The 25,477-nt window shown below is 47.1% G+C and overlaps 1 long non-coding RNA gene across 1 annotated transcript in view; it reads left to right on the top strand.

The window, feature by feature from the left end:
- Window positions 1-848: 848 nt before the first annotated feature.
- LOC144767178 (uncharacterized) overlaps window positions 849-25,477 on the top strand; it is a 130,300-nt gene continuing 105,671 nt past the window's right edge. Inside the window, exon 1 of the long non-coding RNA XR_013598091.1 lies at window positions 849-1,132. This is a non-coding gene — a long non-coding RNA (uncharacterized LOC144767178). The remainder of the gene's footprint in view (window positions 1,133-25,477) is intronic.

A 25,477-nucleotide genomic window follows, 5' to 3' on the forward strand; every position in this document is an offset into this window, starting at 1 on the left:
TACCGGAAATATTCCTATCTGGGGTAAGACGGTCCTTGACAGCATTGCACTTTTGTTACACACTGCAAGGCACTAATCTATTCGGTAACCTGCACGTAAGCCGCCTATTGGCTACTTGTTTTACAATAGGATGTCACTGTCCACTTGGACTAGAATCCCCCGGCTATGCAGTATCATTCATATAATTAAACTTTCATTCTTACCAGTCTTGTTTTATGGCATAAACCTAGACATTGACAAAAGGTTGTTCCGAAAAAATGAAATTGTGTTCGGACAAGGACATGCGTAATACCAGCATGTGCCGGGATCTGGCACGCGTTTTGTTTTGTTACATGCTGATAGACAGGCCCATGCTCTCCCTCTATAGAGATTCGTCACATATGCATTCTAATATGTGGTTAATTTGTTTGTACTGTCACAAACACTATGCACTTTACATGTATTGGACAGGCTTGCCACTATAACATGTCTGCCATGAAATTTGATTTGTTTATGTCTGGAACTTTGACATTGATAAAGTTTTGTTCTGACATTGACATGCGCAATACCAGCTTGTGCCGGGACCAGGCACACGTATATTTTTGTTACATGCTGAGAGACGGGCCCATGCTCAATTGAGGTGTGTCACATATACACATGTGGGTTTATTGATTTATCGCATACAATATGTATTTTACATGTATCGGACTAGCTTGCCACTACAACATGTCTGCTATTAACTATACATTGGTCCTTTTTCATTCTCTGCACTGCAGACTATTACAGTCTCTCTGATTTGGTATAAGTTGCACGTGATCAAGGTTCTTCGGAATCGAAACGCGTTGTGAAATAAATGGTGGATTGGCAAACTTGACGGAGTTGTGTTTTACTGAGAGCGCACTGAAACACGCTAAACTTTGGGAATTAAAATAGCCGGTGTGCTCCGCCTGGGTGTGCGCCAATCTCCTGCGGTCCCAGACCGTCCCGAAGGAGAGCTTCTGGTGCAATATATATATATACTTGAGTCCTTCAGAAAGTATCACAAAGAAGGTGGGGCACTCAAAGATTTTCCAAGTGGATTTATTGCTCATGGGTTAACCAACAAAACAAAGGTCTCACAGGATGCGTTTCAGCTTCACGCCTTCATCAACAGGTAAGTAACCGTTTTGAAAGATATTTGTAGCATATACATGTTGCAGGGCAAATGCTAGTAGACATGGAAAAGTTTAAGGAGAGGATGTAGCCTTACATCTAGAGCGGTCAACCTTGAAGCTGAGGAACCGGGTTCAAGTCTCGGCAAGGAAGCTAAGCATCCTGTGATTCTGGGCAAATCACATAATCTCCCCGTGCCTAACAAAAAATTAATGTGTCCTCATTTAATGAAACTGGTGCTCATGTAAAGCGCTCTGATACCCGAACTCTCGGGTCTAGTTTGCGCTATATGAAATTCCTTAATAATGAAAGTTTGCATAGCACTCTCTTTCATAATCAACGATCATATTGAAATTACAAAGACGTCCCCAGTGGGCCAGGGCAGAAGTAGTCAATTGATCACAATATTGTCATGGAATTGTGCTCATTCCAACATAAAAACAGTACTTTACACTCCAGCCGGAATGGTCATAGACATGGCAGGGTTACAATCAGTGCTTAATTTGAGCAGATGCTTTCAGGTGCTCAGCACCGGCACTTCTTTCACAGGGCCGGGGCTACAATTTCTAACCCTGCAGGTGGTGGTCTCAATATTAATTGTTCAAATTCAAAATAAAAAGAATAACATACATTGCATGGTGACTGGCTGGTAAATGTTCATAGGCAGGCCGGCATACGCCTATCCAGGCAGGTTTGATTGCGTATCACCACGTTAGTGATGATGTCATCACACTGATCACAAATCCAAGAAGTCATAGACAAACTATGGCTTGCATTCTATTCCCCTAGAATGCTGCACCCTGCCACTGCCTGAGCCTAAACCTCCCATTGGATAATTGTAGCTGGGGGCTGGCTCATAATGGAGTTGAAGCAAGGAAGATGCAGGAGCGCATTTGGAACTTGGGAGTGAGGGCTCTTGAGGAAGAATAAATGAAAGTAAGTGTGGACTTTCCACTTGTTGCATAGCCAGAGTAGCATATCCGGCAGCCCTGCATTGCTGCTATCCTCAATGTGCTTGATGCGGCCATGACCCAACACAACTTTCGTGTGCCATGTCGTTACCTGTAGAATCTGTGCGCTGCACCCAAACATGGTAAATGCTGAGCGTGAGTGAGTCCAGTAGGCACCACAGCCATCCTTACCATCATCTGCAGCATTACTGCTTGGGACAATGCCTGTGCTGTAGCAGGCAGGGTCACAGTAAGCTGAGCAGTGGATGCCGATGCCGTCACCATCCCTGGACCTTCTAATTACAGACAGCACTAGCAGTGACATGGCCTGCTGGGCTCAAGCAGTCGCCTGTTCCACAATAAACCCAGTCATACCACACTGAATAATATACGCAAAAAAGCATTTTCATTTGGTGTTCATTTTGTTTTTGCACTCGGTGTAGGTAAGAAAGTAAACACGTCATCTTCGGCTCCTTTAGGAATGACAACAGGAAAACGCAGAGTTCAAAATAGCAGGGACATGTACAGGGGTCACAGGCAGCAGCAGTGTTAGAAATGAGAGACAGCAAGAGTAAAGAGGAGAAGAAACAACAAGAGAAGAGAGAGATAAAATGGAGCAAAGTAGGAGAAAAGGAGGAGAGCAAATCAGATACAAAGAGAAAGCAGCCATGATGTGAAGAAGAGAGCATTAGGAAGAGAGAAGATAGAATGAAAGGATGTGGAGGAAAGGATGTGGAGGACAGGACAGAGGAAAAAAAGCTGACAAATTATAAAATGGTGACACAGCTAATCACTGCGAGAGAGTGATAGTAAAGAGCCAAGATCGAGGGGAGAGAGAGCAGAGCGTGTATAAAAGTGAAGAGAAAAAAGGACAGGGCTAAAATGAATAGAGGGCGTATCAGAAGTACAGAGTGTGACAAAGATGATAGAAAACAAATAGAGAGGTGAGAGCATAGACTCTTAGAGCAAAGACTTGGGGGACAGACAACAGATCAAGGTTAGAAGATAGAGACTGAGGCAGTGTGAGTGTTGAAAGTGAGGCTCACCGGAGAAAGAAGTGAGCGGTGGCCTCCTTGGCAAAATTTTCAGCACCTGCACTTTTTTTTTTACAAATTAAGCAGTGATTACAATTCAATTCATTGCTACTCTTGCCCATTATGTATCATAGTAAATCAAACCCCAGTGGGCAGTGAAACTAACCTCTACCGACACAATAGAGTTGTGAGATTCATCTCCTGTCTCAACTGAAATAGAGGCAAAAAGCACAAAACTTTATATATATATATTTAATTTATGTATGTTCTGATCATTATTCCTTATCATGCACATATTCACTTTATGTAACTTATCACACCAAAGTCACTTTCCTTCTGTTTTTTGTTCTACTATTTGTGTATGTTGCAGCCATATATGAACGCAACTATTATAAATAATACATACATTTTTTTGAAATATTATTTTTTGGTATGTTTTGATCTGTGCTTCGACTATTTTGTTTGATATACGTCAACACAGCAAGGCAGGGTCATTGACTGGACCCTTTAATATGTCTTGGGATGTTTCTTACAGCCTATGTACGGGGCCCACACTCTTAATCGAAACACAGGGATGGCCCAAACCAACATAGGTGGTATGCTGTTTCATAAAAAAAAGATCACGTGGTTCAAGAGCTTGCCTCAAAGGGCAGAGCCAGCACTCTGAAGGCATTTTTACTGGGCATCCTTAGTCTGCCACTGGATTAGCAGGATGATTGTAAGGGAGGGTTCTTGTACTGGTTGTCTTCCATCCCAGGATGCCGGGCAAGGGCCATAGATAGAGCATATCAGCAGGGCCTCCGGCATGTCTTTGTGACTGCTGTTGCCAGGGATCGGGAACAGAAGTTCCACCTTCCAGGAAGCCCCAGCAGTAGGTCATTTTCAAAGCAAGATGGCTTTAAGGTACTAACTCGAACTGGCCAGATGATGTGTAATACCTGCGGGAGCTCCAACAAGCACCACATTAACTTTCAAGTTCTGAGTGCCTAACGGATGTGACAGGTCTATTTACCACTATATCACCTGTGTTCATCTGAAGGCCCTGGCTTGGGCTACAGTAGGTTATGGATTGCAAAGTTTAGACAGACAGGCACCTAACAAATTATTACTTGGACGACATATTTAGCAGGCGACTTATGGCACTTTTGGAAAATGAATTGGCCAAGGCATTTATGAACACTGTGATAGACAGAATGATGCAGAAAGGAGGGTAATACAATGTCCTTTTGAGGTCACTTGTTACAAGAACACTACCCTTTCCAAATGGCACATTAACCCAGCTTGCAATACACATTATCTTGGGGAGGGCCCGTGCCACCTAATGCTGATTGATGTTACCTGGGAGATTGAAATAGACCGCTCCCTGGGGCTTTCACAAAGGATGTATGTCCATATATAGAAATCACTGTAATCAACCATTCAGCCACCTTATGGGGGTCGATTGAGGATGCCTCCTCTCTCCAATTTGAAGCTTATGGTTCTGCACTTGGGATGGTGTTTTCTGGACTCTACGATTATGAACGTAAGATAAAATAAAGAGGGGGACGTTACAGTGCAGAGAAAACTAAAACAAAGATATGTGGTGGAACATCTGTGACATACCACTGCCCACTTTCACCCCTGTTAACTACCCTCACAGTTTGAGGTATTTAGGAGCCCATTCACAAAGACATTTCGGAGTACTTAGAAATGTACTATTGTAGTACTCAATTACTTAACTGCATTTGTGAATTGCCCACTAAAAGTTTAACTCTTTGTTAGTAAAAGTAAAATAGTGCACAAGCGTATCTATTATTACTAACTGCAAAAGAACATGTTCTGAGTATTCTTAGAGTATTCCCACAAACACAAACGTTTGTTGAATATGAATCCATCATTAGAATGTTCTTGATATCCTTTATCGTTGATTTGATCCTTTCCTTTATGGCATTTATGTGCAGCTTATGAGATATGGATATTTTATTCTGCTTTGTAAATAATGCAAATGTATGTCTTTTATCGGCTTTGAAAAAGTTCAGAGGGCGAAACAAGTGTGGGCTGTGATGAAAAAATTCATGTTTCTATCGTAATCAATAAAAAAGGGCAAAGGAGAAAATGAAACAAGAAGAAAATGAATTTACTAGGTGTTTGTTGGAGATTGTCTTCCTGTAACTTAGAGATGTGAAGTCATGGAGACGAAAGTTTCATATAGGTAGGCTCTGTGGTTGAAGAAGGAGTGGGTTCTGGATGTGGTGTGTTCGGATGCCCTTGGCAAGAAGAATGGTGTGATAACACTTATATCTACAAATTCTGGGTTATCGGTGATCTCTACTGAACATGATTCTGAGGGTCGTTGGTTCTTATCTAGATTGTCTGATGGGGTTACTGATCTTTATGTTCTGAATATTTATGCTCCAAATAATGACGATCCTTCTTTTTGGCAAATGATCATTAAATTACTTGCCCATATACCTCATAATGGCAATTTAATAGTTGGTGGTGATTTTAATTTACTTATAGATCCCGTGCTAGATAGGAACTCAGCTTTTTCCTTCTGTCCTCCTAGAGCTCACAAACAATGATTAAATATGAGCTCTTCTGCTAATCTTCAAGATATCTGGCGTCTTCATAATCCTACGGGTAGTGATTTTTCTTTCTTTTCCTCTCCTCATTCTAGTTTTTCTCGTATTGATTATCTCTTGGTTCATTCGTCTCTAGTGCAATCTTCATCTTCTCCGTCAGAACCTTCGCAACTCCTGAGGCGGAAAGCCGGGAGATAGCCACTAAATTGTTTTAAAATTGTTGTGTCACTTGAGATTTCCTACTGATTTTAAGAGTACTACTTACTTGGCCTCACTGGACTCTGTCCAAAAGAACTTCGCACAGCTGCCCTCGCGCTGTCAGCGAACGCCCAAACAAACACAGCGCCATTGCCGGCGTGCCGATAGACCACGCCCCCTTGGAGGCCACGCCCCCTCCCTCAATACAGGTATTTAACCGCTGATTACAAGCGCCGCCTGTCAGAACCTTCGCAACTCCTGAGGCGGAAAGCCGGGAGATAGCCACTAAATTGTTTTTAAATTGTTGTGTCACTTGAGATTTCCTACTGATTTTAAGAGTACTACTTACTTGGCCTCACTGGACTCTGTCCAAAAGAACTTCGCACAGCTGCCCTCGTGCTGTCAGCGAACGCCCAAACAAACACAGCGCCATTGCCGGTGTGCCGATAGGCCACGCCCCCTTGGACGCCACGCCCCCTCCCTCAATACAGGTATTTAACCGCTGATTACAAGCGCCGCCTGTCAGAACCTTCGCAACTCCTGAGGCGGAAAGCCGGGAGATAGCCACTAAATTGTTTTAAAATTGTTGTGTCACTTGAGATTTCCTACTGATTTTAAGAGTACTACTTACTTGGCCTCACTGGACTCTGTCCAAAAGAACTTCGCACAGCTGCCCTCGCGCTGTCAGCGAACGCCCAAACAAACACAGCGCCATTGCCGGCGTGCCGATGGGCCACGCCCCCTTGGAGGCCACGCCCCCTCCCTCAATACAGGTATTTAACCGCTGATTACAAGCGCCGCCTGTCAGAACCTTCGCAACTCCTGAGGCGGAAAGCCGGGAGATAGCCACTAAATTGTTTTAAAATTGTTGTGTCACTTGAGATTTCCTACTGATTTTAAGAGTACTACTTACTTGGCCTCACTGGACTCTGTCCAAAAGAACTTCGCACAGCTGCCCTCGCGCTGTCAGCGAACGCCCAAACAAACACAGCGCCATTGCCGGCGTGCCGATGGGCCACGCCCCCTTGGAGGCCACGCCCCCTCCCTCAATACAGGTATTTAACCGCTGATTACAAGCGCCACCTGTCAGAACCTTCGCAACTCCTGAGGCGGAAAGCCGGGAGATAGCCACTAAATTGTTTTAAAATTGTTGTGTCACTTGAGATTTCCTACTGATTTTAAGAGTACTACTTACTTGGCCTCTCTGTACTCTGTCCAAAAGAACTTCGCACAGGTGCCCTCGCACTGTCAGCGAACGCCCAAACAAACACAGCGCCATTGCCGGCGTGCCGATAGGCCACGCCCCCTTGGAGGCCACGCCCCCTCCCTCAATACAGGTATTTAACCGCTGATTACAAGCGCCGCCTGTCAGAACCTTCGCAACTCCTGAGGCGGAAAGCCGGGAGATAGCCACTAAATTGTTTTAAAATTGTTGTGTCACTTGAGATTTCCTACTGATTTTAAGAGTACTACTTACTTGGCCTCACTGGACTCTGTCCAAAAGAACTTTGCACAGCTGCCCTCGCGCTGTCAGCGAACGCCCAAACAAACACAGCGCCATTGCCGGCGTGCCGATAGGCCATGCCCCCTTGGAGGCCACGCCCCCTCCTAACTTTTTTCTCTCATAAGAGTATGTGTCTACACCGTACGCGCAGCGGACAGGCGCAGCGGGCGCGCCTAAGGCACGCCCGTCTTCGCCCGTCATCGCCAAGTCATCGCCTCTCGCCACCCCCCCTGCCCAAAATACGTGGATGACACACTATTATGACAAAAATCATCTTCTTGCTCTCAACTCGAACCAACGATGTGACAAGTTGGAGGGATGCATTGGACAGACTGCTCTCCAATGTAACTCCTGTAGCCTATTCATACCTGCGCCGAGACTACTCTGTCACAGAACCGCCAGAAAGAACCTTTCATCACTTTTAATCGCTCAGCTTAACGTCAGGTCCCTGGTTAAACACCATGCGGAGATACATACTTTACTAACAGACGAGAACCCGGACATATTATTCTTATGTGAAACCTGGCTCACGGACGATCTAACCAGCATCCCCAACCTAACTCTACCAGATGAGTTCTCTATGACCTCCATCAATAGAGGATCGAGGGGTGGCGGCATCGCCGTCATTTATAGAACACCTTACACCTGTACTTTCGTAAAGGAAGACATTACGGGCTGTGAAGGCGCACGGTTTAAAATCACCACAAACCCTCATTTCTCCCTCTCAGGCCTCTTTATCTATAGACCTCCAGGCCCCTCCTCGAAATTCATTGAGGAACTCCTAGAAATAGCCCATGCCCTGGTCACTAGCTCCGTTAACTTCACGATCTTGGGGGATTTAAACCTCCACTTTGACGCCCTTTCAGATCTGACCATTAGCAGTCTTTTAGCAGACCTAACAGCCTTGCAGCTGACCCCTATCATACAATCCTCTACACACTCGGCTGGTCACTTACTCAACCCGGTCTTCACGAATATTCTGGAAGCCAAAGCCGATCCTCCTACTCCTATGGGATGGACGGACCACTTCCTTGTTTCTTTCGTGATTCCGGCAGCTACTCAACCTAACAAGACATCGTCCACCGCCCGCCTTAAACGGCCCTGGCACAAGCTCCAAAACATAAACCTGCCGGCCAGTTTAGGAGAACCTAATTTTGAAAGCACGAATGATATTAACACGTTATATGCCTCCTTTCAGGAATGGATCACCAAAGGTCTCGATACCATTATTCCAGCGAAATGGACGAGAGGAAGGAACACCCCCTCGAACCCATGGTATGACAACAACCTAAAAATTCTTAGAAAAGAATGTAAAAGAATGGAGCGCAATTGGAGGAAGGAGTATAGGGACAATGACAAAGCGCCCTACTTGACCACACTCAAGCGATACCATAATGCTATACGCACTGCCCGTGCGTCCTTCTACGCCAAAGAAATTGATTCCAGCCCCAACCCCACAAAAACTATTTTCAAATTGGTCCAAAAATTACAAAACTGCGGCAATCCTGCCACAGGCATTTCCTCCACTCGGGAGTGTGAGGACCTCGCCATTTTCTTTACAGAAAAGGTGAGAAAGATCTATAACACCTTCCCACAGAACTCCTCTGTTCTTGCCAATCCTCTCCAGGTCCCTCGCAAAGGCCTCGGGCTCACTTATCTGCCGCCCATCTCCCACGAGGAGCTAGCTAAACTCTGCAGAAAGGTGAAATCCGGCGCCCCCTCTGATCCCATGAGACCAGCCCAGTTTCTGGACTACCTGGACTTTTTTCTTCCCTCTCTAGCAATGCTCCTTAATCTTTCCTTCTCATCTGCCATAGTACCCACTTGTTGGAAACAGGCCTGGATTACCCCCATCATTAAAAAGCCCACTCTGGACCCCACAAAGCCGGAGAATTACAGGCCCGTCTCTCTGCTCCCCTGGGTGTCCAAACTGGCAGAAGCCCATGCGACCACCGTACTCACTGCCCATATGGCCGAAAATAACATCTTGGACCCTTCCCAACACGGGTTCAGGCCTGGACACAGTACGGAGTCCGCCCTCCTTCCACTACCGAACATCTTAGGATGATCATGGACGCCGGTCAGAGTGCTGCGCTGATACTACTGGATCTCAGCGCGGCGTTTGACACGGTGTCCCATGATATCCTGTTGAGCCGATTGGAGGGCATCGGGATCAGGGACAGGGCACTAGAATGGTTCCGATCATTCCTCACGAGCAGATCCTTTCGTGTGTCTGCCCCCCCTTTCATCTCCCACTCTCATGAGATTAACCAAGGAGTACCACAGGGCTCTGCCCTCAGTCCGTCCCTTTTTAATTTATACATGCAGCCCCTGGCGGCAGTGGCCAAAGAATGGGACCTTACGCTGGTGTCGTATGCCGACGACACACAGCTAGTTATCACCCTCACTGAAATGCCCTCTACCGCGGCCACAAAATTTAGGGATGGGCTGGCCGCCGTTGCCACCTGGATGACTGAAAATTGCCTACAGCTGAATGCAGGAAAAACCGAGGTACTACTCCTGGGTAAGAACCCCAACCACTGGAGTGACCACTGGTGGCCCCCTCTGTTAGGACCTACCCCCCCTCCCAAAGCCCTAGTCAAAAACTTAGGAGTATGGCTGGATTCCGCACTTCACTACCAAACCCACACCAAAAAGGTAGCAGCTACATGCATTGGGTTACTGAGAAGCCTGCACCCCATTCTAGGCTTCTTTGATCCCAAAACACGGCAGCTCGTTGTCCAAGCCACCATCCTGTCCCGTCTGGACTATGCGAGCGTTCTACTATTAGGCGCTAACAAAGCCGAAACAACTAGGCTCCAGTGAATACAGAACTCTGCGGCCAGGGCAATTGTAGGCCTCCCCAGAAGGTGCTCCGTTAGAGGCACCATCCAGAGACTACACTGGCTTCCGGTGGAAGCTCGCATTCAATTTAAGGCCCTCACTACTGCTTTCAAAATCTTGAATGAGGAGGGCCCTGTACTCCTCCAATCGCTGCTTACTCCTTACACCCCCCAGCGCAATTTGCGCTCCATAGGTCAACATTTAGCAGTGGTCCCGAATACTAAGTTCAGCCGCATCGGAGGTCGCTCCTTCAGACTCCGGGCGGCAAAACTATGGCACTCCCTACCCCTCCACATCCGCTGTATCGACAACCTACTCACTTTCCGCAAAGTTATCAAAACCCTCCTTTTCTCATGTTGGTAGGTCCCTTCTCCCTTCCCTCACCCCAGTAGGTTGTGCTATGGTTCTTAGCGCCGGGACGCCCCGTTGCTGGGGCAGCTGTCGCGCTCAACAAACCCATAACATAACATAACATTCATCCTATTCTTGTCTCAGATCACGCGGCGGTTTCTTTTTCTCTCTTAAATCTTGCTCCTAAGAAAAAGCCTTCCTCTTGGAGGCTAAATACGGAAATTCTGTATGACGATTCTCAAGTTCAAGCCCTACAAAACGAAATTGAACATTTCTTTTCTGATAATGAAGGCTCAGTTAGTTCTCCAGTGGTTTTATGGGATGCATTTAAATGTACGCTTCGAGGACACATCAATAAAGTAATGGCGAAAAGAAACGCTCACATCAAGAAGGAACTTGCTGAGTTATCAGATAGTATTAAACAGCATGAGCTTCTTTATCGGTGTTCTAGAGATACACATTTGCTGCAATCCATTAAAACTTTGAAATATTCATATAATACTATCATTACTAAGAGGGCTCATATTGGGGTGCAGGCCCAAAAATCCAAATGGTTACTCTTAAAAAATTGTGCTGGTAGGATTCTAGCAGCTACGTTAAAATTTCAAGAATCTAGTTTCAAGTCCTCTCAAATTTCTTCTATTACTGATAGATCTGGTTTTAAAAAATTTCAAACTAAGGAGATTCTTGAGGTTTTTCGTTATTTTTTTTGTACTTTATATACCCCTGTAGGAGAGTAGGGTCTGCTATCCTATGGTCACCCCAAATTTTTGCTTTTTGCTTCACTGGTTTTCGACTACTGAGGCTGTGGGCCTGCTGATCAGACCCCCAGCCTGCTGTTCTCTCACTAAATTAATGACACATGTGCTATAGGCACATACCAATTGGAAATGGACTCCTTGTCAGCCCCTGTAGAATGCACTATAGGTGCACAGGGCATAGGAGCCACTAAGGCCTACCAGGGGCTGCAGCATATCTTTTGCCACCCCTGGCTGGTTCTTAAATTGACACAACTGGCTGATCACTCAGCTGGGGTAAGGTGGTGTACACACCCCTTGCTTAGATATAGTATACCTATGTCTAAACCTATATCTGGACACATGTAAACCTGTGAGCCACTCCTATAGTCAGGCCTCACCAATCCTGGAGGCTGGGTGCATGGTTTTATGTGAGATGGAGCTCTAGCATGAGCTAAGCCTGTCTGCAGCCATCGGGAACAAATCCCTAAGCTGTTTCAGGATAATGCCATACCATATACTATTAAGTGCCTTATAATCCTCGCGGTTATTTAGCAACTTTGGTTTGGCTTTATCAAAACATGTCGTGTAAGGTGTCATACGCTTTGGAATACCATCCCCTCGCCAGTTCTGGCGACGGGGATGGCATTCCACCCCTCTAGAGGGGTAAGACATGTTCCTTTACTAAATGCGGTTAATTTCTCCAAAGACCTTAAGATCCACAAAATGGATGCCTCTGCCACAGACAAATGTCTGGACCCCTGCAGTTGACCGAAACTCGACCAAATGGGTCCTGGACAAAGGGTTTCCTGTCACAGGAGGGTGTCACCGCCCTCCAGACAGGAGATAGTGTATTGTAGCAGGGAGGTTTGAAAGAAACCAGACACTGCCTGGGGCGCACAAGGCTGCCCCTTGCATAATCCGGCCAAACCGGTTCTGGGGCACTCCAGCCCTCGTGCCAGGGCGGCCTGGATCAAAGGAAGGGGGTGTATCCACCCACTTCCTGGGTCCCACCCATAGGAGGGGACCTAGCAGGTAATCACGCCCCCCAGATTGGTATAAGAGTGGGAGCAGTGCCAATGCACATCAGATTTCCTGGAAGAAACATTAGAAACGAAACTCTGGACCCTTGGACCTCCATCTCAACGTGGAAGCCCGAAGAATCTCCCTTGTGGTCAAGGAGTGACCACCCTGCAGCAGCAGGCACCATCCAGCCCTCGACATCTACTTAGTTGCAGTTCCCGCCGGAACTCGAGCGACTGAGATCGACGAGATCAAGCTTGCCTGCCTTCCAACAGCCTGATCCACAGTCCCTGCAGAGCTGAGACCCGTGGAGGCGACCGGAAGCGTGGGGCACGCCATCTTGAATTGACCACGAGACGCTGACCGTGCAGCCCACGAGTGACCCTCGAAGCTGTGCACCGGGGTTTGAGAAGCCCCCACCCTGAGCTGCTCCTGAGCCGAAGTTCAGCCCTCCACACTCGACGAGTGCTGCGTGGGGCCCTTTGGCTCTATTTGGCTCAACGCGTTGGCCCGGTCACTTGCCAGCTGGCTAGTGGTCCCTGTGCCGACGAACTACCTAAGAAGACTCATGAATCTGGTTGCTCCAGATCCACATCAGCTCCCCTGAAAAGGAGCCCCGACTCTGACCTTCCTGGTCCGAGTGAGAAGCAATCTTCCGATCCCGCGTGGATTGCTCTTACCAAGGCTTGTTGGCTCCAAACTTGAAGCCGACTGCACCGACGGTGAGAGCCTGCGTGGGACAGATCGTGACCTGCTCCTGGACGTCGCAGATGCCCCAGAGCCCACGTGACAGCGGAGAGAAGCTCCTCGACGACCACCTGATTGCGCCCGACATTGCCTGGTTCCGTCCTGGTTCCACCCTGGTCACGGCTGAGTGACCCAGACTCTGTCCCCTCTGCTTTCAGGTACTCTACAACTTGAGTCCACCCTTGGACTCCACCGGACACTTCATCTTTAACCCGCCTGCAGCCCTTTCAGCTTCAAGCACCAAGAGCCTGCGTGTCAAAACCCGACGCCACTTCGACCCTGTGCACCCACTTCCTGTGGGTGAGGTAACTTTGCTCCGCCGGTGTTCCCACACTGGTGCACACCTCTAGGGTCTGTGTGTTAAGTTTTGCTCCTCTAGGTTCAGCGGAAGTGTCCTTAAACTTTAACTCTATGACTTTTACGCACCATTGGTTAACATTGGTGCATGCGTGCGCTTTCCGCACATCTCCCGAATCCCGAGGGCCATTCCCGACTTCAGCATTGCTTGTCCTGACTGCTCCCAGCGATTCCCTAGGCCCTAGGCCTAACCACTGTTCGAGTGGCCTCTCTTATACCACTTGTTTAGTATATGGTTTGAGTGGCCACCCGCCCTCATCCATAATTGTGCAACTTGTATGTTTAAACAGTGCTTTTGATTTAACGCTTGTGCCCCTTTATTCATAAAGAATACTGGGGATTGTTTTTAGTAATAAACACATATATTTTTATAATATATACTTGTGTGGTGTCCTTTCATTTGGTATTACAGGATTGTATGTGGTAAAACAGCTCGCTTAACACGACCTCTTAAGTTAAGCCTTTAGGCTGCTTAGTCCATGCTACCCCTAGGATAGCTTGTCTAATAAGGTTGACTTACAACCAGACACCATAAGGGATTGTTTGGTCAGGTAGTAGGTGGTTCCAGAATTGGAAACATCCCCTACCAGGCCAACTTCTCACGTTGGTGAGCAGCGGTGCGGATTTGAGCTTGCTGTTGTTTTACCATTGCAATCTTTATATCAAATTGAAAGATCACATCAAGTACCTCTAGGTACATATAAAATCAAAAGCTTAGCATATTAAGTTCTACTGAACTTAGTAGTTGTAGGTTGAAGGGATTAGCACACCCTGACTACAACTAACTAGCAAGGTACAGTAGGAAAACACTTAGTGTAGGTAAGTGCACCACTTACACCTCACTAGTAACCATGTCTGACACAGGAAAAGCCTCAGGGTCTGCTCCTGTGACAGTTGACCCTACCCAGGCAACTTTTGGATATGACAAACTAACCCGCAGAGACTTGATTGCCTTGTGCAAAGCAAGAGGGTTAAAAAGGGGCAGAAGCCCCACCTGCCTAATCCTGGTAGAAATCCTAGAACAGGATGACTTAGAGAAGGCTAAAGCAGCTTCCCTAGACACAGGAAATGGAGGGAACCCCCCTGTAGTTGATCCCCCTGAAGAGGAGGATGATGATGACTTGGATGAGGACTCAGATGTTGAGGACTTAGAAGTACAGGATCAGGGTAGCCAGGTTCCAGTTGGTAGGCTTAGCCAGGCCAACTTGGACCTACTGGGGAATGGAGAGGGCCAGCACCTCCCCAGAACCCAACATGTTATTCTCCCAGGCAACAGAAGAGTGAGATCTCCCTCAGGGGACTCTCATGTTTCTAGTGCCTCCAGAGAATCACAGAGAGGCATGAATGCTTCTCAAAAGTTAGAGCATAGGGCCAGAATGAGGGCTGTCAAACTCCAGATAGAGAGGGAGGAGGTAGCCTTGGCTCAAGCTAGACTTGCCTTGGCAAGAGAGCAGAAATTAAGTGGCTTAGATGTCACTGGTGGCAGCAATTTTCCAAGAGAAAAAGACAGGGCCTATGATAATAGAAACCTGACCAAAATTGTGCCCCCCTTTAAAGAAGGGGATGACATCCACAAATGGATGACTGCTCTTGAGAGAGCCTGCATGGTACAGCAGGTTCCTGAGAATCAGTGGGCTGCAATTTTGTGGTACTCCTTTTCTGAGAAAGGGAGAGACAGGCTCCTCACAGTTAGACCTGAGGATGCCAAAAACTACTCTGTTTTGAAGAGTGCTCTTATTGAAGGGTATGGCCTAACCACTGAGCAATACAGGTTGTTGTTCAGAGACACCCAAAAAGCACAGACTCAAGACTGGACTGATTTTGTGGAGTGTGCCACTAAGGCTTTGGAGGGTTGGTTGCAGGGAAGTAAAGTTTCAGACTATACAGGATTGTACAATCTTATGATGAGAGAACAGATCCTTAATAACTGTACAAACCAGCTGTTGCATCAATACCTTATTGACTCTGATCTGACCTCTCCCCAAGAATTGGGAAAGAAGGCAGACAAATGGGTCAGAACAAGGATTAAGCAGAAACCCCAGAACCAAGGTGGTGACCAGAAGAAAACAGACCAGAAGGGTGGTAACCAGAATCAGAAAGATAAAGAAAAAGACCAGAAGTCTTCAGGCCCCCAAACTAATAGTAAGGAGGGTGGTTCCCAAAATGGTAAGAAGAAGAAGAAGAACAAAGGTCCAAAGACACCTTGGTGTAATACCTGCAAATCAGTTTCACACTGGGGCAGTGAGTGCACCAAGACAAATCCAGTTCCCACCACTACAGCTCCTAAAGCAACTGCAACCCCAAGTACAGTAAGCAGTGGTGGAACACAGTCCAAGGGTGTAGCTGGGTTGACCCTGGGTATTGAAGTAGGATCTGGCCTAGTCAGAGTCCCTACACAGGCAGTTCTCCTGTATGATGTGGACATTGAGTTGCCCACTGCAGTAAGCCCCACTAACCTGGGCAAATACAGGCAGACTCCCTTAATTAATGAGAAACTGGCTCAAGCATACAGGGACACATGTGCCAGTGTCACCATGGTGACACCTGACTTTGTGGACCCTGGACAGATTGTACTAGGTGAGAGCTACCTAGTGACCAACGCCAGCAACTCCACTACCTCCCATAGTGTGGCAGTTGTGAACTTCTCCTGGGGAGGGGTTGATGGCCTAAAGAAGGTTGTGGTGAGTGCAGACCTACCAGTAGACTGTCTGTTAGGCAATGACCTTGAAAGCTCAGCATGGTCAGAAGTGGAGTACAGGACTCATGCAGAGATGCTAGGGATTTCAGAGCATGTCCTTGCCATGACAAGGGCTCAGGCTAAGAAGTGCCTTCCTGAACCAGTGGTGGATCTTGAGACAATAGACCAGCCACAACCCAAGAGAAGGAGCAAGAGAGGAAAGGCCCAGCCTTCCACCTTGCCCCAGGTTGAGGATCAAGTTTCAGAGGAAACTGATTCTGCAGTCCAAGAGGAGACTGTCTCAGAGGAGCTTGAACCTGACCAGGTTGAGTTTCTGGGGACAGGGGGACCCTCAAGGGCAGACCTGAGGCAGGCTCAATTAGATTGCCCTTCCCTTGAACCCCTCAGACAGCAGGCTGCTGCTGAGGCTGCTGGGGATGCCAAAGGTACCCATACTGTGTATTGGGATGAGGGACTCCTTTACTCAGAGGCTAGAGACCCCAAGCCTGGCATGACCAGGAGGTTGGTCATACCTCTGCAGTTTAGGGGGTTCCTTCTTACCTTGGCCCATGATATTCCCCTTGCAGGACACTTAGGCCAGAACAAGACGTGGGACAGGCTTGTTCCACACTTTCACTGGCCTCACATGTCAGAGGATGTCAAGGAGTTTTGTCGCTCCTGTGTCACTTGCCAAGCCAGTGGTAAGTCAGGTGGCACAACAAAGGCCCCCCTAATACCACTACCTGTGGTGGGGGTCCCCTTTGAGAGAGTTGGAATTGATATTGTGGGTCCAATGGACCCCCAAACAGCATCTGGGAACAGATTCATACTGGTGGTAGTGGATCATGCCACCAGGTATCCAGAGGCTATTCCCCTAAGGACCACCACAGCACCTGTGGTGGCAAAGGCCCTCATTGCAGTTTTCTCAAGAGTGGGCTTTCCTAAGGAGGTACTATCAGATAGAGGGACGAATTTTATGTCCAGCTATCTGAAAGCAATGTGGAAGGAATGTGGAGTAAACTATAAGTTTACCACCCCATATCATCCACAATGCAATGGGCTTGTGGAGAGATTTAACAAGACCCTTAAAGGCATGATAAAAGGATTACCAGAGAAGCTCAGGCGGAAATGGGACATTCTTTTACCCTGCCTGCTCTTTGCTTACAGAGAGGTCCCACAGAAGGGGGTTGGCTACAGCCCTTTTGAACTTTTGTTTGGCCACCCTGTGAGAGGTCCATTGTGTTTGGTGAAGGAAGGATGGGAGTTACCTCTCAAAAAGCCCAAACTAGACATAGTGGACTATGTACTTGGTCTCCGCTCCAGGATGGCTGAGTACATGGAAAGAGCATCCAAAAACCTGGAGGCCAGCCAAGAATTACAGAAAGCTTGGCATGACCAAAAGGCTGTGCTGGTAGAGTTCCAACCAGGACAGAAGGTATGGGTACTGGAGCCAGTGGCTCCAGCAGCACTCCAAGACAAATGGAGTGGACCCTATCCTATTATTGAGAAGAAGGGGGAAGTCACCTACTTGGTAGACTTTGGAACACCCAGGAGCCCTCACAGGGTAATCCATGTGAATCGCTTGAAAGCATTTGTGGACAGGGAGGACATGAGCTTGCTCATGGCCACAGATGGGGAACAGGAGGAAGAGAGTGACCCTCTCCCAGACCTGCTTTCTCAGAACCCTGATGATGGTTCAGTTGATGGAGTAGCCTTGGCAGGCAGCCTCACTGACCAGCAACAGAGGGACTGCAGACAAGTTTTGCAGGCTCACAGGCAAATGTTTTCACTCACACCCAGCCAGACTGACTGGTGTACCCATGTTGTGGACACTGGTGACAGTCTGCCTGTCAAGAATAAGATCTACAGGCAACCTGATCATGTCAGGGATTGCATCAAGGCTGAGGTGCAAAAGATGTTGGAGCTTGGAGTGATTGAGCCATCAGAGAGCCCATGGGCCAGCCCAGTAGTCCTGGTGCCAAAACCTCATACCCAAGATGGAAAGAGAGAAATGAGGTTTTGCGTGGATTACAGGGGTCTCAATGCTGTCACTAGGACAGATGCTCACCCCATTCCAAGAGCAGATGAGCTCATTGACAGATTGGCTTCTGCCAAGTTTCTGAGCACATTTGATCTGACAGCTGGCTACTGGCAAATCAGACTAGCTGAGGAGTCAAAAGCCAAAACAGCATTCTCTACCCCTAGTGGACATTATCAGTTTGTGGTAATGCCCTTTGGTTTGAAGAATGCACCTGCCACTTTCCAAAGGTTGGTGAACCAAGTCCTTACTGGGTTGGATGACTTTTGTGCAGCTTATCTAGATGATATTGCTGTCTTTAGCTCCACCTGGGAGGATCACCTGATCCACCTGAAGAAAGTTTTGGAGGCCCTGCAAAAGGCAGGCCTAACTATCAAGGCCACAAAGTGCCAGATAGGGCAGAGTAAGGTTGTATACCTGGGCCACCTAGTAGGTGGAGGCCAGGTTCAGCCACTGGAAAGCAAAATCCAGGCCATACAGGACTGGGCTCCTCCAGTTACCCAGACACAAGTCAGAGCCTTCTTGGGCCTGACTGGGTATTACAGAAAGTTTGTAAAAAACTATGGGTCTATAGTGACACCATTAAATGACTTGACATCCAAGAAGATGCCAAAAAAGGTTCAGTGGACAGTTAGCTGTCAGAAGGCATTTGAAGACCTGAAGAAGGCCATGTGCTCTGCACCTATCCTAAAGAGTCCTGACTACTCCAAACAGTTCATTGTTCAGACAGATGCTTCTGAGTTGGGGGTGGGAGCTGTGCTCTCACAACTTAATCAAGATGGTCAAGACCAGCCTATTGCTTTCATTAGCAGGAGGCTGACTCCCAGAGAGAAACGTTGGTCAGCCATTGAGAGGGAGGCCTTTGCTGTGGTTTGGGCATTAAAGAAGTTGAGGTCCTACTTGTTTGGAACTCACTTCCTGGTGCAGACAGACCATAAGCCCCTCTTATGGCTTAATCAGATGAAGGGTGAAAATCCCAAACTGCTCAGGTGGTCCATTTCCCTACAGGGAATGGACTTTACAGTGGAGCACCGCCCAGGGACTGACCATGGTAATGCAGATGGTCTCTCCAGGTACTTCCACTTAGAACATGAAGACTTATCTGGTCAAGGTTAGTTTAATGTCCCTGCGTTTGGGGGGGGGGTTGTGTAGGAGAGTAGGGTCTGCTATCCTATGGTCACCCCAAATTTTTGCTTTTTGCTTCACTGGTTTTCGACTACTGAGGCTGTGGGCCTGCTGATCAGACCCCCAGCCTGCTGTTCTCTCACTAAATTAATGACACATGTGCTATAGGCACATACCAATTGGAAATGGACTCCTTGTCAGCCCCTGTAGAATGCACTATAGGTGCACAGGGCATAGGAGCCACTAAGGCCTACCAGGGGCTGCAGCATATCTTTTGCCACCCCTGGCTGGTTCTTAAATTGACACAACTGGCTGATCACTCAGCTGGGGTAAGGTGGTGTACACACCCCTTGCTTAGATATAGTATACCTATGTCTAAACCTATATCTGGACACATGTAAACCTGTGAGCCACTCCTATAGTCAGGCCTCACCAATCCTGGAGGCTGGGTGCATGGTTTTATGTGAGATGGAGCTCTAGCATGAGCTGAGCCTGTCTGCAGCCGTCGGGAACAAATCCCTAAGCTGTTTCAGGATAATGCCATACCATATACTATTAAGTGCCTTATAATCCTCGCGGTTATTTAGCAACTTTGGTTTGGCTTTATCAAAACATGTCGTGTAAGGTGTCATACGCTTTGGAATACCATCCCCTCGCCAGTTCTGGCGACGGGGATGGCATTCCACCCCTCTAGAGGGGTAAGACATGTTCCTTTACTAAATGCGGTTAATTTCTCCAAAGACCTTAAGATCCACAAAATGGATGCCTCTGCCACAGACAAATGTCTGGACCCCTGCAGTTGACCGAAACTCGACCAAATGGGTCCTGGACAAAGGGTTTCCTGTCACAGGAGGGTGTCACCGCCCTCCAGACAGGAGATAGTGTATTGTAGCAGGGAGGTTTGAAAGAAACCAGACACTGCCTGGGGCGCACAAGGCTGCCCCTTACATAATCCGGCCAAACCGGTTCTGGGGCACTCCAGCCCTCGTGCCAGGGCGGCCTGGATCAAAGGAAGGGGGTGTATCCACCCACTTCCTGGGTCCCACCCATAGGAGGGGACCTAGCAGGTAATCACGCCCCCCAGATTGGAATAAGAGTGGGAGCAGTGCCAATGCACATCAGATTTCCTGGAAGAAACATTAGAAATGAAACTCTGGACCCTTGGACCTCCATCTCAACGTGGAAGCCCGAAGAATCTCCCTTGTGGTCAAGGAGTGACCACCCTGCAGCAGCAGGCACCATCCAGCCCTCGACGTCTACTTAGTTGCAGTTCCTGCCGGAACTCGAGCGACTGAGATCGACGAGATTAAGCTTGCCTGCCTTCCAACAGCCCGATCCACAGTCCCTGCAGAGCTGAGACCCGTGGAGGCGACCGGAAGCGTGGGGCACGCCATCTTGAATTGACCACGAGACGCTGACCGTGCAGCCCACGAGTGACCCTCGAAGCTGTGCACCAGGGTTTGAGAAGCCCCCACCCTGAGCTGCTCCTGAGCCGAAGTTCAGCCCTCCACACTCGACGAGTGCTGCGTGGGGCCCTTTGGCTCTATTTGGCTCAACGCGTTGGCCCGGTCACTTGCCAGCTGGCTAGTGGTCCCTGTGCCGATGAACTACCTAAGAAGACTCGTGAATCTGGTTGCTCCAGATCCACATCAGCTCCCCTGAAAAGGAGCCCCGACTCTGACCTTCCTGGTCCGAGTGAGAAGCAATCTTCCGATCCCGCGTGGATTGCTCTTACCAAGGCTTGTTGGCTCCAAACTTGAAGCCGACTGCACCGACGGTGAGAGCCTGCGTGGGACAGATCGTGACCTGCTCCTGGACATCGCAGATGCCCCAGAGCCCACGTGACAGCGGAGAGAAGCTCCTCGACGACCACCTGATTGCGCCCGACATTGCCTGGTTCCGTCCTGGTTCCACCCTGGTCACTGCTGAGTGACCCAGACTCTGTCCCCTCTGCTTTCAGGTACTCTACAACTTGAGTCCACCCTTGGACTCCACCGGACACTTCATCTTTAACCCGCCTGCAGCCCTTTCAGCTTCAAGCACCAAGAGCCTGCGTGTCAAAACCCGATGCCACTTCGACCCTGTGCACCCACTTCCTGTGGGTGAGGTAACTTTGCTCCACCGGTGTTCCCACACTGGTGCACACCTCTAGGGTCTGTGTGTTAAGTTTTGTTCCTCTAGGTTCAGCGGAAGTGTCCTTAAACTTTAACTCTATGACTTTTACGCACCATTGGTTAACATTGGTGCATGCGTGCGCTTTCCGCACATCTCCCGAATCCCGAGGGCCATTCCCGACTTCAGCATTGCTTGTCCTGACTGCTCCCAGCGATTCCCTAGGCCCTAGGCCTAACCACTGTTCGAGTGGCCTCTCTTATACCACTTGTTTAGTATATGGTTTGAGTGGCCACCCGCCCTCATCCATAATTGTGCAACTTGTATGTTTAAACAGTGCTTTTGATTTAACGCTTGTGCCCCTTTATTCATAAAGAATACTGGGGATTGTTTTTAGTAATAAACACATATATTTTTATAATATATACTTGTGTGGTGTCCTTTCATTTGGTATTACAGGATTGTATGTGGTAAAACAGCTCGCTTAACACGACCTCTTAAGTTAAGCCTTTAGGCTGCTTAGTCCATGCTACCCCTAGGATAGCTTGTCTAATAAGGTTAACTTACAACCAGACACCATAAGGGATTGTTTGGTCAGGTAGTAGGTGGTTCCAGAATTGGAAACATCCCCTACCAGGCCAACTTCTCACAACCCCCACTAATGAGTCGTCCTTTGAGGATTGTCAGGAATTTTTAAAAACCATTCCTCTTCAGTCTGTGTCAATGAATGATGGGGAGAAATTGGGTGGCCCAATTACATCTGATGAAATTATACATGCAATCAAGTCCACTCGGTCTGGTAAGGCCCCTGGTCCAGATGGATTTCCGATTATGTTTTATAAAACTTTTCTCCCTTCGATGGTTCCTCGCCTTAAGGCTGTTTTTGACGTGTTTATCCAAGAGAGTGCGGTTTCGGGTACGGCGGCGGATGCTACTATTGTGGTAATCCCAAAGGAGGGAAAAGATATTTCAGATCCTAAACATTTTCGGCCTATTTCCCTCCTTAACATGGAGGCTAAAATCTTTGCCAAGATTCTTGCTAAGCGGTTAGAGTCTTATATTCCTTCTCTGGTTCATCCATTTCAGACGGGTTTTGTCAAGGGTAGACTTGCTAGAGATAATTTCCGTACCTTTTGCCATATTTTGGGTACTGCCAAGCGGTCTACGCTTCCAGATGCTGCTTTAGCCCTAGATGCCGAGAAGGCTTTTGATAAGGTCTCTTGGCCTTTTCTACATGCTGTTCTTTGTGCACATAATCTTGGGGTCTCTTTTGTCAACATGGTTCTGTCTCTATAAGCCCAACTTAGAGCGAATATTAGAGTCAACGGGGCTACTTCTGAGTTCTTTAGTCTTTGCCAAGGTACTCGTCAGGGTTGTCCCTTGTCCCCGCTTTTGTTTTTATTAGCTATTGATCCTCTCCTTAGACTCATTGATCTTCACCCAGCTATTAAAGAGTTTACTTTTGGTTCGCATTGCATAAAGACAGCGGCTTATGCAGATGATGTTCTTATTTTTTCAGATGATATTGTATCGGCTATTCTCGCGCTTACAGATACTATCGCTCTTTTTTCTAAGGTTTCTGGATATACTCTTAACAGAGATAAGACGGAGATGTTTCCCCTCAATGCTTATTGTTTCCCAGCACATATGGTACAGCTGGTTTTAAGTGGCAATCTAAACGGCTCAAATATCTAGGTATCTGGTTCTGTGGTACTCTCTATGATACGGTGGCTTACAATGAGGCGCAAACTTTACTTAAAATTCACCATTTTTGGGATACTTGGTCCCCTAAACATATTTCCTGGTGGGGCCGGATCCAAACCTTAAAAATGATGATTACTCCTATCATTAACTTTGTTTCTTCCATGCTCCCGGTGAAGTTGTCTTCTTCCTTTTTTCGTGAGATTGATTCCATTACTTCTAAGTTTCTCTGGAATGATAAGAGAGCTAGAATTACATATATGTCCTTACAGAAGCCTTATGACATGGGTGGCTGTAATCTCCCAGATTGGGAGAAATACCAAGTGGCTTTTTTAGCTTCTCAGGGAGCTTTGTGGTTTTCTTCGCTCCCTGGTCACACACCTTCCTGGATGTTCATCGAGCAGGATCTTTCTTTTCCTTTACCAGCCTCTTTCTTTTCCTTTACCAGCCTCTTCCTTTTTAACCACGTCCACGTTATCTATTTCGTTTTCTCGTACCATTATATTAGATACTATTGCAGCAGTTAGATCTGTTGACAGAAAAGTGACTACCCCAATTCATAAATCGAGGTGGTCTTCATTGTGGCGTAATCCTAGAATAAAGTTTATTATTTTTCCCACGTTGATAACTTACTGGGCCTCCAGAGGGGTTACGTTGGTTTGTCATCTGTATGACTCCAATAATGATCTGTCACCCTTCTCCTACTTGGCTCAACAGTTTTCACTCTCTAACTTGGATTTTTATACCTTTTTAAAAATTAAAGTTGCTCTTGCCAGGGTGCGTCTGGTGCCCAATTCTTCCCCTATTACGATATTTTTTTTGTGGCTTAGTTCTGGCCATACTGCTTCAAGAATTTATAAATTCTTGTCTCCGGCTTCCTCCGCCTTATATACTATTACACAGCAAAAATGGTTTCATCACTTTGATAAGGGATTTACTGAGCATATCTCTCCAGAAACATGGCAGTTAATTCATAAACTTTCTCTTCGTGATAAAATTGCTCCTTCCTTGTTTCAATCTAAATTCTTCTCTATCAATCTTCTTCATTGGACTCCTGTGTGTTTGCATTCTCTGAATTTAAAGGATGATGATCTTTGTTGGAGTTGTGGCCTGGTTGCTGGGGATTATCCACATATGTTCTTTCATTGTTCACTTTTCCAACCCTTCTGGGATCTCATACATGTTAATCTTCCAAACTCATCTCCAGCTTTCCTTTCCCATGATTATGTTGGGGCCATTAGCTTCCCGAGAGCCTGTGCCATTGGATGCCTTAGATGTGCAATTGTTGTGTCTTTTATTGACGATTGCTATTAAGGTGATTCTTATGGAATGGAAGTCTTTTTCTTCCGTATCATATCATACATGGTGGGCATGGGTCTCTTTTTTAAGAAGTGCACACACTTCTGTTGATGCGGCTCATCTTACCCTTGCTATCTCTAGTAATGTCTGGAGAGCTTTGGACACGTATATGGAGTTGGCCTCAAAGGGGTTGGTTGACCAGTATCCCTTTGTGTCGTCTAACTGATTGGTGTTTGTTCGTGTTGTGTTTTTGTAGCACTAAAGTGGATTCTTCCTTTCCTCTTCCTCCCGTCCACCTCTTTCCCCTCTCCCCTTGCACTTCTTTCATTCTTCTCTCTTTCTCTTTCTTACTATCCTCACTTCCGCTCTCTTCTTCTTTCCTAGTTTCCTTCTACTTTCTCTATATTTTTTTTCTTTTCTGATGATGATACCTTTGATGGTTTTTGTGGTTCATAGACCTAACCCCCCTGGCACGTTCTTCATAATTTATCTATATATTATTTGAGAAAATTGGTCAATCATTGAACCAAATATTACACTGTATTTCGGGATTTTTCTTTTTCCTCATCGAATGTATCACTCTGTATTGTATTTAACTATTTTTATGCTTCTCAAAATGTAATAAACTTATTGAACAAAAAAAAATAGAGATGTGAAGTCATCTTGCAGTTTTGAGCTCTTTCATCCTTTGATCCTGTCTTGTACCAGTTCGAAGGCTGTCAGTCACTAGAGTCTGTGCACTGGATTCATGTGGCCCACGTGTATTTGAATTGCCTGTTAATGTTCGTGTTACAGGGCACTTATAAGTGCACGGCTACTCCCTGGAGTGACCCGGTGCTCAGACAAAGAGAACCAGTGACAGAACAGTAGAGGCACCCACCTGACAGCTGATTTACTGTGAGAAATGCCTGTAGGAGGAAGCATGACACATGTGCCGCTGGTCTGGAGCGTGTGCCTTGCTGTTCTGCCACCAGTACCACCATAATCTGTGTGCGTTTGGTCAGGTGTGCGCTGCTCTGTGTGTGCACACCTTCTGGGCTTCCTGCACCCTCCAGCTAAGGCAGAAAGTACTGCAACTGTAAATGTAC

This window comes from Lissotriton helveticus, chromosome 7 (assembly GCF_964261635.1).
Source record: "Lissotriton helveticus chromosome 7, aLisHel1.1, whole genome shotgun sequence".
NCBI lineage: Eukaryota > Metazoa > Chordata > Amphibia > Caudata > Salamandridae > Lissotriton > Lissotriton helveticus.